The following is a 14,397-nucleotide window of genomic DNA, read 5'->3' as shown; positions in this document are numbered from 1 at the left end:
ACACCAATGGTTGAGCTGGAATCAGTGTCAGGAGTCATACCAAGGCTCAGGGGTTGAGCCGGACTCAGAAAACAGTACCAGGGGTCAAACCAAATGTCAGAGTCAGATAACAGCACCAAAGGTCAAACCAGAGTCAGGGTCCAGTGCAGCAGAAGGTCAGGAATTCACTTAGTTGCTTGGACAGCTTCCTATGCTTCCTTCTGGCTTAAGTAGCGCATTTGAGCCAATTGGTGGGGCCAGACATCTGCTCCAATCAGGAGCTCTGTGGGTGGAGCCTGTGGTGGGTCAGAGTTCCACTAGCTCCCTTTTGTGCTGGTTCCCGAGAGCTGTGGGATGGCAGTTGCAGTTTGGGGAACTGCGGGCCCATGTTCAAGCCCTGCAGTCCCTCACATCTGAATACCAGGGAGCTTGTAAGAAAGAAAATATACTGTTTCCGAAAAGTTATTTAAAGTAACTTATCATGAGACAATTGAATTAGTTAAAAAACAGACACAAAACTATCAAATTCATCATGTTGACCTACACAGGAAGCTTAATCAGCTTCCACCTTCTTAGTGCTCATAAAAAAATACACAATCTTCAATCCCAGGATTGGAAAGATAAAATGCTATGATCTCATTTATTCATTAGATTACAAGTGTACTGCTACCAGTACATTCTTTAAGTTAATTGAAATAGCTGAGCAGATTACTGTAATGTTAATGTGAGTTGTACACCAAATAAGAATTGGACAGCTGGAGTAACATTTATATCTTACTTGAAATGGACTGATATACACAAGATTCACAGAGCATGATGGGTGCGTGGCACAAGAGTCTTGAACCTGCTCCCATTGGAGTTAATTATATGGGTCTGTCTACGTTGCAGCAGAAAGAGTGCCTCATAGCCTAGGTAGACAGATGCACACTAGTGGGGCTTTACCTAGTGCACTAAAAATAGTGCGGATGTTGCAGGTCAGGTTGGACCTCAGGCTCTCAAGCCTAGAGGGTCAGGTGGGCTTGAGACCCTGAGCTCCAGCCCAAGACTCAATTTCCACACTGCTAGCATGAATCTGTCTACCCAGGCTGGGATGCTGTCTCCCAGCTGCCGTTCAGACATATCCATAGGTTTCAACGGTGTAGGAGTACACTTAGTGTATTCCAAGTGGTTTCTCAACATGTGATATGAACCCCATTGCTATCCTTAATCTAGATGCTGTACCATATCTGGCCTAGAGCTGACTCAGACTTGGGACAGTCAGGTGTGATATCCTGTCAAGTTTCACTTTGATGAAATATTTATCTCAGTTAAACGCTGTGGAATTTGTTCACTTTTAAATTAGAAAATGGGATACCCTTGTTATGCAGCTAAGCAGAGTATTGTTGTGGAACTGTACAAGTAATTCTGTCTACAATGACCTTGTTTCCAATAGCACTTTGCCTGCATTCCTAGGTAACTCCTTCTACTGCAGGTTGAGAAATGTGGAGATAACTTTTTATGATAGTACCTAGTTCTAGTTGACTGATGCTACTTACATAATACATAAGTTGTTTGCAGTGTTATTGTAGCCATGTTGGTCAGGGATATGAAAGAGAAAAAGTACGTGAGGTAATATCTTCTCTTAGAAGCTGGTCCAATAAAAGATATTATTACTAGGGCTGTCAAGCAATTTAAAAGAAATAATCATGATTAATCACACTGTTAAACAATAATAGAATAACATTTATTTAAATATTTTTGGATGTTTTCTACATTTTCAAATATATTTATTTCAATTATGACACAGAATAAAAGTGTACAGTGCTCACTTTATATTTATTTTTGATTACAAACATTTGCACTGTAAAAAACAAAAGAAATAGTATTTTTCAATTCACCTAATACAAGTACTATAGTGAAATCTCTTTATCATGAAAGTTGAACTTACAAATGTAGAATTATGTACAAAAAATAACTGCATTCAAAAATAAAACAATGTAAAACTTTAGAGCCTACAAGTCCAATCAATCCTACTTCTTGTTCAGCCATTTGCTCAGACAAACAAGTTTGTTTACATTTGCAGGAGATAATGCTGCCTGCTTCTTGATTACAATGTCACTTGAAAGTGAGAACAGGCGTTCACATTGCACTGTTGTAGCCAGCGTTGCAAGATATTTACCTGCCAGATGTGCTAAAGATTCATATGTCCCTTCATGCTTCAACCACCATTCCAGAGGATGTGTCCATGCTGATGACGGGTTCTGCTCGATAACAATCCAAAGCAGTGCGGACTGACACATGTTCATTATCATCATCTGAGTCTGATGCCATCAGCAGAAGGTTGATTTTCTTTCTTGGTTGTTTGGGTTCTGTAGTTTCCGCATCAGAGTGTTGCTCTTTTAAGACTTCTGAAAGCATGCTCCACACCTCATCTCTCTCAGATTTTGGAAGGCACTTCAGATTCTTAAATCTTGGGTCGAGTGCTGTAGCTATATTTAGAAATCTTACAATGGTATCTTCTTTGCATTTTGTCAGATTTGCAGTGAAAGTGTTCTTAAAATGAACAACATGTGCTGAGTCACTATTTGAGACTACTATAACATGAAATATATGGCAGAATGAGGGGTAAAACAGAGCAAGAGACACGCAATTCTCCCCCAAGGAGTTCAGTCACAAATTTAATTAACGCATTATTTTTTTAACGAGTATCATCAGCATGGAAGCATGTCCTCTGGAATGGTGGCCGAAGCATGAAGGGGCATAGGAATGTTTAGCATATCTGGGATGTAAATACCTTGCAACGCTGGCTACAAAAATCCCATGCAAATGTCTGTTCTTACTTTCTGGTGACATTGTAAACAAGAAGTGGGCAGTATTATCTCCCGTAAATGTAAACAAACTTGTTTGTCTTAGCAATTGGTTGAACAAGAAGTAGGACCGAGTGGACTTGTAGGCTCTGAAGTTTTGCATTGTTTTGTTTTTGAGTGCAGTTATGTAACAAAAAAAATCTACATTTGTAAGTTGCACTTGCACGATAAAGAGATTGCAGTACAGTACTTGTATGAGGTGCACTGAAAAATACTGTTTCTTTTATTTATCATTTTTATAGTGGAAATATTTGTAATAAAAATAATAATAGTGTATACTTTGTATTCTGTTGTAATTGAAATCAATATATTTGAAAATGTAGAAAAACATCCAAAATATTTAATAAATTTTAATTGGTATTCCATTGTTTAACAATGTGATTAAAACTGTGATTAATGGTGATTAATTTTTTTCAGTTAATCACATGAGTTAACTGTGATTAATCGACAGCCCTAATTATAACCTCACCTACTTTGTCTCTCCCATACTACAAAAGGACAGATACTCTAATGTATAAGTCAGTTGTACCATAAAACTTTGATTTATTGAGTGCTTTAGGGTAAGATCCTGCAAATGCTACTGAATAAAATACTTGCTACCACAAGTAGTAAACACTGTGCTCTGTAGTAAGTGTTTGTAGTATCAGTCCCATATATTGCACCATTAGCTGTAGTAAATAAGCAGTTCATGTAACATTTAACATTAAATTAAATATTAATTAAATGATTGACACAACAATTCATTGCTGAATACCAGATGGTATGTATTCACCTAAGAGTGCTGATGGAACTCAAATATGAAATTGTAGAACTACTAACTGTGGTATGTAACCTCATTTAAATCAGCTTCTGTACCAGATGACTTGAGGATAGCTAATGTGATGCAATTTTTTTAAAAGGCGCCAGAGGTGATCCTGGCAATTACTATCCAGTAAGCCTAACTTCTGTACCAGGCAAATTGGTTGAAATTATAGTAAAGGAATTATCACACATATAGATGAACATGATTTGTTGGGGAAGAGTCAACACAGCTTTTGTAAAGAGAAATCATGCCTCACCAATCTATTAGAATTATTTGAGGGAGTCAACAGACATGTGGACAAGGGTGATCCAGTAGGTATAGTGTACTTGGACTTTGAGAAAGACTTTGACAAGGTCCCTCTCCAAAGGCTCTTAAGCAAAGTAAGCAATCATGGGATAAGAAGAACGGTCCTTTTGTGGATCAGTAACTAGTTAAAAGATAGGAAACAAAGGGAAGGAGTAAATGGCCAGTTTCAGAATGGAGAGAGGTAAATAGTGGTGTCCCCCAGGGATCTGTACTGGGACCAGTCCTATTCAACATATTCATAAATGACCTGGAGAAAGGGTTAAATTGTGAGGTGGAAAAATTTGCAGATGATACAAAATGACACAAGATACGTAAGTCCAAAGCAGACTGGGAAAAGTCTCAAAGGAGGTTCACAAAACTGGGTGACTGGGCAACAAAATGGCCGATGAAATTCGATGTTGATATATGCAAAGTCATGCACACTGGAAAATATAATTCCAACTATACATACAAAATGATGACGTCTAAATTAGCTGTTACCACTCAAGAAAGAGATCTTGGAGTCATTGTGGATAGTTCTCTGAAAACATCTGCTCAATGTGCAGCAGCAGTCAAAAAATCTAACATAATGTTACGAACCATTAGGAAAGGGATAGATAATAAAAAAGAAAATATCATAATGCTTCTATATAAATCCATGGAACACTCACATCTTGACTATTCCGTGCAGTTCTGGTCACCCCATCTTTTAAAAAGAGATGTTAGAATTTGAAAAGGCACTTAAGCAGGCAAGAAAAATTATTAGGGGTAGGGAGCAGCTTCCATATGAGGAGAGATTGAAAAGACTGGGACTTTTCAGCATGGACTAAGGGAGAAGGGTATGATAGAGGTTTATAAAATAATGAATGATGTGGACAAAGTGAATGGGAAAGTGTTATTTCCCCTTCTGCATGGCATGGGAACCACGGGTTACCCAGTGAAATTGGTGGGTGGCATAGAATCATACAAGATTAGGGTTGGAAGACAAAGGGAGGTACTGCTTCACACAGCACACCGTCAACCTGTGGAACTCATTGCTGGGGGATGTTGTGAAGGCCAAAACTATAGCTGGGTTCAAGGAGAATAGGATGAGTTCATGGAAGATAGGTCCAACAATGGCTATTAGATAGGATGATCAGGAATGCAACCCCGTGCTCTGGCTGTCCAAGCCCTCTAACTGTCAGAGGCTGGGAGAAGAGAACAGGGTTCTGCTCATTCTGAAGCATCTGGCATTGGCCACCTCCAGAAGGCAGGATACTGGGCTAGGTGAACCATTGGTCTGACCCAGTATGGCCATTCTTATGTTCTGAATCAACGGTTCATTTTTCCAAAAGAACTTGCCTGCTGTAATAAATCCAACTCAGCAAAATACTTAAACATGTGCTTAGTGTTAAGTATTCAAGTAGTCCCAATAATTTAAAAAGGACTATTCTCATATTTAATATGTTTAAGCATTTTCTTAAATGCTTTACTGGTTCAGGGCCATAATGACGGAATTAAACAAGTTCATTAAAGCCAAACTTAAAACGAAAAAAGAGTGCTATACCTTTCCCTGAATATTGCTGGTTCTTACAGAAATGTAATTGGAATGAGTTACAAAGGGAAGGAGCCTAAACTGAGAGCAGTCAAGGAAAGTTTAATTCATCAGTGGCCAGAGTTCCACAGTAGATTTCAACATACATGTTGTGGAGGCATGGGCTCAGATAACCAGGTCCTACACCTACTCATTTGTTCATAACACCTTTTTAGAGGACACTGACTTACACTTGAGTCTGAACTGACTGGAGAATTTAGCTATGGTTCAGATGCTCAGGTCTATGTGGCCATGTTTTGCATGTAGCCTAATCCAGCTCCCACTAAAATCAATGGAAAGACTGCCATTGATTGCAATGGAGCAGATCAAATTGGATCAGCTCCCATCTGTTTTACATTTATTCTAAACTAAGTCACAGAGGAAAAGTTAGAGCGCAGTCTCCAAAGATTAACATTACCAAATAAAATCAATAAAGAAATTCAATTGTGTTCCTTATGCCAATTTAATAAGTGTAAATTTTTAAAGGTGATCTGCAAAGGAAAACCGTAATTGAGTTGGACCCCTTTTATTACTATATGATGTACTGTATAAAAGTCTTGACATTTGGGATAAGGGTATTTTCCCCCATTTAAAGCCACAGCAATGTGGTCACGTGTTCCTGAATGTCTCAAACGTGCATTAGAATTTCTCTCGGCCATTAATTGAAGAAGCAGTGGTGTTGAATTGATGATAAAGAGCTTATTTCCAAATATTTTAAATGGGTATTAACAGAAATCAATAAAACAATGTTTTAAACAACTGGAATAAAAATCACTTCCTCCCTCAGTTAATTACCTGGTCATTGTCACTCTATTGTTCTAAATCTACAAATTCTCCAGTCACCCGTAGTCTTCCAGGACAGACAAAACTTGATTTTCTAATGTAAAAAATATATTACAAAACCTTTGGGCCTTGTTTCTAAATCATAAAGAAATTATAAAAAGGCACAGGCCTATTTATTTTTCCTTTTACAGATCTCCTGTAAAACATCTTACGAGTTGAAATTTCCTAACATGAGCCATCACATCTTGCAATAGCATCCAGCAGCTTTTTGCAAAAGGGTGAACTAGCTGAAAAATGTTCATGTTTTTCTTTCATACAGTTCTTTAAACTATAAATTTAAGAGTTTTTTGTGCTATGCAGTATGTGTATGTAAGAGACCAAAGTCCTCCAGTCAGTATGGTTGCTGGGAGGAAAAAAACTAAAGTAAAAATTCAATTCTTATACTATGAATTATCAGTTTTACTAGCTGTCTGATGTCTTTATTTTTTCAATATGAAGCTTGGCTTAACATTTTCTCTTAGCTGGATCCACTGTTATATAAAGTGAAGTCAGAATGCCAATTTATATAAGGAATAGACTTTCTCAGGGTTGATGTGCAGGTGCCTAAAGTGTGTAAATGAACTGCTGAAAACTCTCAAAGGAATCATATTTTTTGTTACCTAAGTTGTATATGATGGATGACCACCAGCAGTGCAGCTCTCCTTTATTACTATTACAGCTGCTGCTTTTTTTATTTCTGTTTTTATAGGGTTGCATTGTTTTTTTCACAGTGCCCACTCGTTATTGATGACTCACAGACTTTAATATCAGAAGGGATCATCGTGATCAACTAATCTGACCTCCTGCACATTGCAGGCCACAGAACCTCATCTACCCACTCCTGTAGTAGACCCCTAACCTCTGGCTGAGTTACTGAAGTCCTCAGATCATGGTTTAAAAGCTTCAAGTTACAGAGAAGTCACAATTTAACTAGTTTAAACCTGCAAATGACCCCAGGCTGCAGAGGAAGGCAAAAAACCCTGATGGTCTGTGGCCCACGGAGAAAATTACTTCCCGACCCCAAATATGGCTTATTCTCCCTCTTGGGTTTTCACCTCCCTCCTGTCTTCTTCCAGAAAGTGACTGCAGACTCTTTTCCTGCAGCCCCTTTCTGCTGCAAACTTTTGGATTTATAGTCCACCCTTCTGAGCCTCTTGATCAGTTAAGCCTGGCTTTCCCTCCAGGTGCAGACAGATACCCTAACTGGCCCCTCAGGCATGGGCAGCGGGTGAACCCCTGCTTTGGGGAGGCTAGCCTGCCGGCCCTGCCCCTTCTGCCCAAGTCCCCCTCCTGCATGCTAGAGCCCTGAACCCTTTCCCCCCCCCCCCGTAAAAGGAAAAGCCCTCAGGGGGTCCCCCAACCAGAGGAGCCCCAGCCCGTCTACTCCAGCTACCCCCCCTCCCACACCAGACCCAGCCGCTGGCCCCCCTGAGCACCGGGCCGGCCCTAGCACCAGACAGAGCTGCCAGCCCCCCCGAGCGCTGGGCCAAGCTGGCAGCCTCCCCGAGCACCAGCTCATCCCGCCCCTGAAGGCCGCCCCCCGCCAAGCCACTGGCCCCAGCAGTGTGGTGAGCCGCGGGGACCTTCGGGGGTCGGAAGAGGTGGTGGGGGTCTCAGGGAAGGGGGGCTACCGCACCCCAGTTGTCCGGTGGCAGGGCAGCGGCAGCAAAGCCTTTCCTGGCCTATTATACCCACTGCCCATACCCTCAGGCACACATTAACCCTTTCGGGCCTATGTGGGGTGTTCGCACAGCTCTACTCTCAAGTCAAGGAGAGCTGGAAGCTGCATCTCCTATGAGTCTTGTTATTAGTCTGGGTACTTGATAGTCATATGAGACAATCCTTTACCTCCACACCCCCACTGGTCTGAGTGTTTGGCCATGCCAGTGCTCTCAGCTTCTGTCTGCTCAGGATGAACTTGGAATCACTGTGTGATAATGCATTCATTGCCATTACCCTGCCAGGAGCCTCCTTGGTTTGATAGACTCTTTTGGTTTGATTTTTTCCTCTCTTCGTGCTCCTAAAACACATCAGAAAGATGGATGTGTGCACACTTCAGTTTGATTATAGCAATCTCTCTCTCCCTCCTGCCCTTCCTGCCCTGTGTTTCTTTTGAACAAATTAAAACTACAGAAAATTCAATGTAAGAGAAAAAAGAATCAGTCAGGGCTATATTGTGCCAAACAAGCTGATTTCCCAGTTCCAAAGCACTCCAATCAAGATTTAGGAACAGAATAAATCACAACTACTCCCTCTCTTCCTAGTCTTCAATTTTCACTAGCCTATGTTCAGCTATCACACCTGAGCTCCTGTGGCATTACATTTATCCAGAGTGTGGACCCCTGACTCACACTGAATCGTAGAAGTTCATACAGGTATATGTGAGGTAAGTTACTGCTCAGTGAGAATAAGGGGCTTACTGTCTAGCCCACATTCCATATGAAAGTCTATTCAAGGTCCAGATAACCTTCTGTCTTCCTAGTGCTAATACCCTTTTAAAAGCACTGTGTTAGTCATTCACATTTCAATCACCAGACCTCATTTACTAATACAAACAAAAGCTAAAACAGCAGATGGCTCTTATATTTTTGAGCTGCTTCATAGTATTTTTATTAGGGCTGTCAAGAGATTACAAAATTTAATCACGTGATTAATCACGCTTTTAAACAATAATAGAATACCATTTATTTAAATATTTTGGGTGTTTTTTTACATTTTCAGATATATTGATTTCAGTTACAACACAGAATACAAAGTGTACAGTACTCACTTTATATTGATTTTTTATTACAAATAGTTGCACTGTAAAAAACAAAAGAAATAGTATTTTTCAATTCACCTAAGTACTGTAGTGCAATCTCTTTATCATGAAAGTTGAATTTACAAATGCAGAATTATGTACAAAATATAACTCCATTCAAAAATAAAACAATGTAAAACTTTAGCGCCTAAATGTCCACTCAGTCCTACTTCATACAATCACTCACACAAACAAGTTTGGTGACAATTTGCAGGAGATAATGCTGCCCATTTCTTGTTCACAATGTCACCTGAAAGTGAGAACAGGCGTTCACATGGCACTGTTGTACCAGGCGTCGCAAGATATTTACATGCCAGATGCGCTAAAGATTCGTATGTCCCTTCATGCTTCAACCACCATTCCAGGGGACATGCATCCATGCTGATGATAGGTTCTGCTCAATAACGATCCAAAGCAGTTTGGACCAACCCATGTTCATTTTTATCATCTGAGTCAGATGCCACCAGCGGAAGGTTGATTTTATTTTTCGGTGGTTCAGGTTCCGAAGTTTCTGCATTAGAGTGTTGCCCTTTTAAAACTTCTGAAAGCACACTCCAAACCTCTCAGATTTCAGACAGCACTTCAGATTCTTAAACCTTGAGTCGAGTGCTGTAGCTATTTTTAGAAATCTCACATTGGTACCTTCTTTGCGTTTTGTCAAATCTGCTGTGAAAGTGTTCTTAAAATGAACATGTGCTGGGTCATCATCCGAGACTGCTATAACTTGAAATATATGGCAGAATGTGGGTAAAACAGAACAGGAGACATACAATTCTCTCCCAAGGAGTTCAGTCAAAAATTTAATTAACACTTTTTTTTTAACGAACGTCGTCAGCATGGAAGCATGTCTTCTGGAATGGTGGCCAAAGCATGAAGGGGCATAGGAATGTTTAGAATATCTAGGACATAAATACCTTGCAATGCCAGCTACAGAAGTGCCATGTGAATGCCTGTTCAGAATCAGGCAGCATTATCTCCCATAAATGTAAACAAATGTGTTTGTCTTAGTGATTGGCTGAACAAGTAGTAGGACTGAGTGGATTTGTAGGCTCTGAAGTTTTACACTGGGGTTTTTTTGAGTGCAGTTATGTATTTTTGTACATAAGTCTACATTTGTAAGTTACACTTTCATGATAAAGAGATTGCACTACAGTACTTGTATGAGGTGAATTGAAAAATACTATTTCTTTTGTTTATTATTTTTACAGTGAAAATATTTGTAATAAAAATAATATAAAGTCAGCACTGTACACATTGTATTCTGTGTTGTAATAGAAAGCAATATATTTGAAAATGTAGAAAAACATCCAAAAATATTTAATACATTTCAATTAGTATCTATTGTTTAACAGTGCAATTAATCACAATTAATTTTAATTACAATTAATTTTTTAAGTTAATTGCTTAACGGCAATTAATCGACAGCCCTAATTTTTATACATTGCTGACTTTTTTCTATTCTGACCTTGTAGCTGTCAGCACTTATATATTGTGCTCTACAAGTTCAGATCCCAATACAAACATTAAATACAGATGCATTCAACTCAGCATGGGTATTTTTGTGTGACTATCAATTTGTGGGGAGACAAGAATGAAACTACAGTCCTCTCTGTGCTATCCAGGACTTTCAACCAAACCAATATTTAGGTGGGATGGTGCCATCTCTATGGATGCAGGATATTCAGGCCTGCCTCTGCCAGATGGAAGCTTTGCAGAGCATCAAGATCCATCTGATGATGCACACAGTACAAAGCTTACTGGAAATGGGCTTAAATGAACCTCTTAGACCCCTCTGGCTCTTTGTAAGAACCAGATTTCTGTGGAAAGGTGGGATCAAGGGAAAGAGAGCTTGGTGTGGGTGAGGTTAAGGGAGACAGAAGGGTCATATTGAGAGGCCCTCTTGCTTGTGAAAAGATGTCAGAGCTTCACTCCAGCTCCACTACACCCTTAAAACATAGGTCTTGTGATGCAATCCAGAAACCTGGAAAAGCACGTCTGTGGTCTCACCATGTTCCATTGTCTAGGTGTTTACAGTCACTGTGAAAAAAAGGTTAACGTCTTTGACAGAATTGCTTTGCATGCTTCAAAAAGTGGTGAAACAAATAGATTAAATAGAAGCAGTACTGCTAAGCAAAACTGTTCTGCTATGTGAATGGAGAATAACCAGTGGGACCCAACCTCAAAACAATTAGGTTGTTCTAGAGACTATCCGTTGTACTTTAATAAGACTATTTGCAATCACATAAAAATCCCTGGTGGAAGCAAATGGTGTCAGCTTAATTGTGTAAAATTAAATTTACCTGCCCAGCGTGTCTCAGGATAGAGCCTATATGAACAAGCACATTGGGTAAAAATGGGTATGTAAATTCCACAGCAGAGCTGACAAATCAACACAAGGTTTGTAACAAAGAGTACATTCCACTGCAATATTTGTGTTTAGTTATATAACATGTCCATTATCTTGTCGAGTAGCGTAAATCCATTACAGAGTGACCTGTACACAATTGTATAACGGTCCAAGCTGCAGCCTCACATTGCCTGTAAGTCTTCCTTAGGGATACAGTGAGGAGGTTCACACAATATTATACTATTGGGGTATCAAAAGAAATCATTAGGGGGTGGACTGCCCTCGGCACCAGACTTAAAAGGTAGCCAGCCCAGCCAGCCAGTGGCCTTATTGGGATCCAGGATGCAGTGGGGCAGTTACCCTGCTCCTGAGAGAAAAGGCTAGGTTGATTAGGTAAGTAGCCACAGCTGGGGCCACGCCCCAATCAGGCCACAGCTGGCCCTATAAAATGGCTGTGAGCCAAGAGCTGAGTCAGTCTCTTTCTAGCAGTAGAGAGAGAAGGACTAGCTGCCTGGCAGTAGGGTACCAGAGGTAGAGAAGTGCTGGGGAAAGGCAAGAGGAACTGGGGAGCTCCAGCCTGGCAACTCCTCAGGCTGCATGCCTTATGCAAGGCCTAAAGAGAGGTACTGGGCTGCAGGGAAAGGTAGCAGGTCCAAACCCCCTTTGCCAGTGATGAGTGGTTTACAGACTGCAGCCTGCCCCAATGAGGAGGGGCTAGATGATGACTGGCAGTGGCCACTAAGGCAAGGTGAGGATAGAAGGTTGGGGGCTCCCCTGGGAGGGGAGACCCAGAGTGTAGGAGTACTGCCAGGGGGCAGCACCCCAAGGAAAAGGGGCACTGGGGGCCAGGAGGGACATGGGGGCCAGCGGCAGGCAAGACACTGGCCAGGAGCAGGTGCTCCATATGCTGGAGAGCTAATTCCCAAGATGACCAGCAGGAGGAGCTGTGCCAGTGAGTCATTGCTATGCTGCACAAGATACGGAGCTAAAAATGGAATTTTGAGTGGAGATCTGTTGGAGAAGGGATGCAAGCCCCTGTTCCTTAGGGGTAGTGAGTGAGTTCTTAGAAGTTTGTTTCTCTGCTTGCTGGTTTGTTTTCAATTTGAAAAGTCTGGTAAGAGATGGTATGTTAGGCAAGAAGTGAAGCCTTTGATCACAGCAAAACCTGGATTGCAGGGAGGGCAGGTCTACAAAGGCAGTCAGTGGCAGAGGAGCCAGCAAATAGAGCTGAAAACAGGAGAGTTTAAGTGGGAGTTTTGCAGACGATATGGGGGAAGGTTTTTTTTTCTCACTTTGATAGGCGCTTAGGAGGGAAGGCTATGACAACTACAGATGCAGCAGTGGTAGTGCTCAGAGGAATGGAAAGGACAATGCAGATGACTGGCTGTGGAACCTGCAGTATATACATTATTCTGAAAAGTGCTTCATCTGTATGAAATCCCGCCTGATGGAACTTCTCTTCTATTAGATTTAAGATTTGGAAGTGCAGCTAGAAACTATGGTTGAATTTCTAAATGGATTTGAGCAGATAAAGGAGATGAGGCTGCTGGACTAGAGAACTGAGAGTAGACTGCTAGATGAAGAAAGAGGCCTATGGAACAAGGCAGAAGAAAATACCAGCTAGTGAATGAAAAATAGAGCTGAGGAACAGGTTTGCTGAGTTGGAAAATGAAGGGCAGAGGAAGGCAGTAACAGCTAATGGGAGAGCAAGGAAGTAGAGAAGAGGGTTATTCCTACAAGAAGAGAGGAAGAGACAATAAAGATAGCCAGAGCTCAGAGCCCCAGGAGGATAGATGATGACTTTCAGAAAATTGAAAGTGGTTACCCACTTCATTCAGGTTACCCACTACCTTTTTCTCTGGAAAAGGGTAACATTGTAGAAAGTAGTAAAATTTTGTAACCAAGGTTTGCACCCTCTGGGGTATTAATATCTTTGAACTGATCCAGATCCTAGACAATGTTAGGGCTTCTTTGTGCAGTAAGTGCTGGGCAAAGTATTGTGATGCCAGTTTAGCCATTCACACACACTCTACACCCTCCTCCTTTTTGTCCTGGATGTAAAAACTAGTCACAGGCAAGAGAGAGTAAAATTAGAATGCCCCTGAACTCCAGCTGTTTCTGCTACTGAAATAGCCTCTTGGAGCCATAGGTAGCTGGTCTTAAATTGAAAGCAATCCTGAAGTTGGCCTAAGTCATGCAAGTTTGGCCCCCCTCCAACCCAAGGTATAAAATGAGGTATAAAGGTGACTCAGAGGCACTCTACCTCATTCTTTGGTCCTGCACTGAGAACGGTGCTGTCAGGCTGAAATATCTAGTTCTGCATCTAGAGCAACGGGGGGGGAGGGAGATAAATGCATGCTTCAAGGGGGGAAAGAACCTAAAAAAAACAGGATTATTTCATTAATTTGAGCATGTTCTCGCTGATCTGATTTCAAAATGAGAGCTGTGTATGTCCCCCAAAGGGTTGTCTTCACTTGTGGCGGCAAGTTCAGGTAATTTGGTTGCAATAGCTGATATGCTCCTTCTTTCAGTGTCATTATGAAAAACACATCTAACTTCTGAAGGTAGTTTAACTTTAATTTTCATGATTGCTTAATAATCACTAATATATTTACTGCTATGAGGTAAAATCCAAACTTTTATTTAAAAGGACTGAGTTTAATGCAACTTACTTTATGTAATTTCACTTTTTCCTTTCCCCCATTTCCTTTAACTCCCTGAGGTCTGTGAAAACTAATAATCAGTGCAGCAATGTTAAGATTTAATAAGTATCACACTGCTTCATAGTGCTTCATTACTCACTTTTATTAACTGGTTTGTCTAACTGCTTTGCCTCAGGTAGATGGAAAATTAGTGATTTATTCAATCCTTTTATGAAAAAAAAGTACTGTACATCTAACTGCATCTGTAACTGACACTCTTACTGCTGGGCAGTACTGGCTT

The sequence above is a fragment of the Caretta caretta genome, chromosome 3 (assembly GCF_965140235.1).
Source record: "Caretta caretta isolate rCarCar2 chromosome 3, rCarCar1.hap1, whole genome shotgun sequence".
Taxonomy (NCBI): domain Eukaryota; kingdom Metazoa; phylum Chordata; order Testudines; family Cheloniidae; genus Caretta; species Caretta caretta.
The sequence above is the reverse complement of the archived record's forward strand: the minus strand, read 5'-3'. Positions refer to the sequence as shown.